Source organism: Podarcis cretensis (assembly GCF_951804945.1).
Source record: "Podarcis cretensis genome assembly, chromosome: 6".
NCBI lineage: Eukaryota > Metazoa > Chordata > Lepidosauria > Squamata > Lacertidae > Podarcis > Podarcis cretensis.
In genome coordinates, this window is record NC_137175.1 from 96,935,982 (window position 1) to 96,939,150 (window position 3,169).

The window sequence follows — 3,169 nt, forward strand, 5'->3', positions numbered from 1 at the left end:
TGATGGTGTGCTTTATCTCAGTCCCATTGCAGAGCCGTGTTGAGGATTTGTGAAAATCTGGGAGAGGGGGGAGAAAAACCTGCCTCTAAGCCAGAGAGCACAAATTTCTCTCATACTAAAAATGCCACCGGCAATCTCTAAGAGAATCCAAGAGACCGGGCGAAAGAATTTCTCATGACTTGGAGGGTGGCAGAAAATAGAACAAATGTAGGCCAGCAAGAGGTTAAGGAATGGCTCCGCTGGAGACAACATAAGGCTATTAAGAGCAGGAAGAAGGAAATACTAATGCATCAAACTGTGTGTGATCCTCCATGCGTCTCTTGCCATTAAACAGTCTTCAACAGGAAAACAAAACACAAATTGCACGATTTTGATGAAGGAAGTTGCCACAATAATCCTGTGGCTGGCAAGTGGGGGTTGGTTGCCAAGCGATTCCAATTCCAATTCCTTTATTTGTTTCTAGTCCCAAGACCATTGCAAAACAGTATAGAAGTAACAGTACAGAAGTAAGACAAGGTAGCAGAAATAATAATGAATAATTAACCTGGGCACAAATGAATTATAACATGAACAGTGCTGAATTTCCTTGGCCTATTGTCATAAAAATCGATGACAGGAGATTCTTTTAGGTCAGAGCGTTTTCAGGAAAGACAGAATGACACAAATCTCTTCAGAATGTTGTTGTTTTGTTGTTGTTTAGTTGTTTAGTCATGTCCAACTCTTCGTGACCCCATGGACCAGAGCACGCCAGGCACTCCTGTCTTCCACTGCCTCCCGCAGTTTGGTCAAACTCATGGTAGTAACTTCGAGAACACTGTCCCACCATCTCGTCCTCTGTCGTCCCCTTCTCCTTGTGCCCTCCATCTTTCCCAACATCAGGGTCTTTTCCAGGGAGTCTTCTCTTCTCATGAGGTGGCCAAAGTATTGGAGCCTCAGCTTCAGGATCTGTCCTTCCAGTGAGCACTCAGGGCTGATTTCCTTCAGAATGGATAGGTTTGATCTTCTTGCAGTCCATGGGACTCTTCAGAATACAACCATTTATTAATTAACAGGTAATAGCTAATAAGGACTTATTCACTCATTTCATTCATACATACCAGATGTCCATACCAGACCCACTAAGAAAGGTGATCAGTCTTTCTTAAGAGTCTGTTGGGCGGCTACCTCTGCAGCAGGTGAGTAACGCAACTGTGCCAGGGACTTCCCAGCCATGATATAGTTTCAGTTTCGATCCCCGTATTGTCTTGTATTGAAGGGGGTTGGACTTGATGATAGCTGTCGTCATGCTGATTCCCCAAATAGTTATGAATAGTTATTTGTCCCAACATGTCTTTTGAGAACAGTGGCTGCTGTCTGCTGGGCCAGGCACACACATTAAAAACAAAACAAAACCAGCCCAGCTCTTCCTCTGGGTCAACCCAGAGGTGACTTGTCTCAGCATGTCTTCTACATGTCCTGTGACTCATCCAAGCATCTGACACATCCTGCTTGTCCATCCTATTTTGTCCATTCTATTAACTAGTTCAACAGTCCATCTTTCCTGTTTTCTTCAGAATCAAGCAATCCCTATCTTCAGCTTTATTTTTATCTTCAGGACATGCACATCTCCATTCATACCATTAGGCATACTAAATATATCTTCAATTATACCATGAGATCACTTTTTAGGCCCCTCACTATCACACATTGTCCTGTAAAAGGGGAGAAAGTTATTAAAAAGATTAAAATGAAATAAACCATAAGTGATGCAAATCTGAATATAAGTATGTCAAACCAGAATATACTTGAAATTCTGTATCTCCTTGACAGCATTATCTCTTAAGAATGTTTGTCTCTTCTCAATTTCTGCCTATAGAAAACATACATTTTCCATAGCTTTATATTTCTCTTGTCCACCCAGAATATGAAACTCAACTTTCCTGAAAATCTGTCTCAGATTTCATTCTCTCGCAGGCATGTCCAAAGTCCATTTGGGGGGGCTTAATCCAGCCCTCTGATCAGTTTAATCTGGTCCCCACGGGCAGTTCCTTCTCTGGGTTCTAAAAAAAAAGGTCAACAACTTCAATCCTAATAAAAAAGCTCAACACCTTTGGTCGGCCTTCATGCATGTTCACTTCATCAAATGTGGCCCTCTTTGAAAAAAGTTTGGGCACCCCTGCTCTCTCAGAACATTATATAAAGGGCAGTATAGAATCCCACGTGGAAGGTCTTCAGCTTGGTCTAAACCACAAGGATTTAAGGCTCTGGCATATTTCTGTACCTTCCTTCTAAGCCAGCTGAAGGTGACAGATCTAAGGAGGCTTTAGCTAAAGCCACCCTATCCCCCATATTGTTTTTGCAATATGACTCTTACATTCATACGTTTATCAGCTTTTTGTAATTGCAATATTTCAGAAAGGGGTGGTTGTTAGATTGAAACTCCAATCTACAAGTTGTATTGACCACTTATTTTGTCTATCTGTTGTAGTTTGCCAAGTGTTACCTGGTAGTTACACTGCCAACAGATCTCCTGCCCCCTTCCTCCTTTGTTTTGACAGATCGGGAGAGGCTCGGAGGTCACAGGCGGGCGGGCGTTGTCCAGGAGGGCCACAAGACGTGCGGTTTCTCTGCTGGGCAAGGTGCAAAGCCCTTATTTCGCACCCTGTGAAATATAAATGTGCAGAGTTTTTTAAAAACTGGGCAATGGCGCACCACCTACCCGTGACTCCCGAGCCTCCCCCAATCTTCTTCCCCCTTTGTTTTGACTGATTGGGGAGGCTCGGGAGTCGCGGACCGGTGGCCATTGCCCAGTTTTTGATTCCTATTTGTAGCATTCCAAAGGGCATCTGTTTAACTATCTGTTTAGGAGCAGGGTGCTGGACCAGACCATTTTTTTTAATCTGGTCCAACAGTGACACTCTTATGAGAAGTGCTGTGCTCTTGGGGAAGTGTTTTCCAGTCCTGGTCTTGGAACCTTGACCTCAGTACCCTCTGAAGCTGATCCTCCACAAAATATTCACTCTTAGGTTGCTTCCAAACAACCCAGTTATGGAGCATCCAACCTGATTTATCTACTCAAAGTTTGCAGGTAGGTTATAAAATGTTGGCTGTTTTTTGAGGTTCATTCTTCTTCGCTTGCAAGGGTGCTACACAATATTGTGTTAAGCAATTGCTACCCCATACTTCCCAG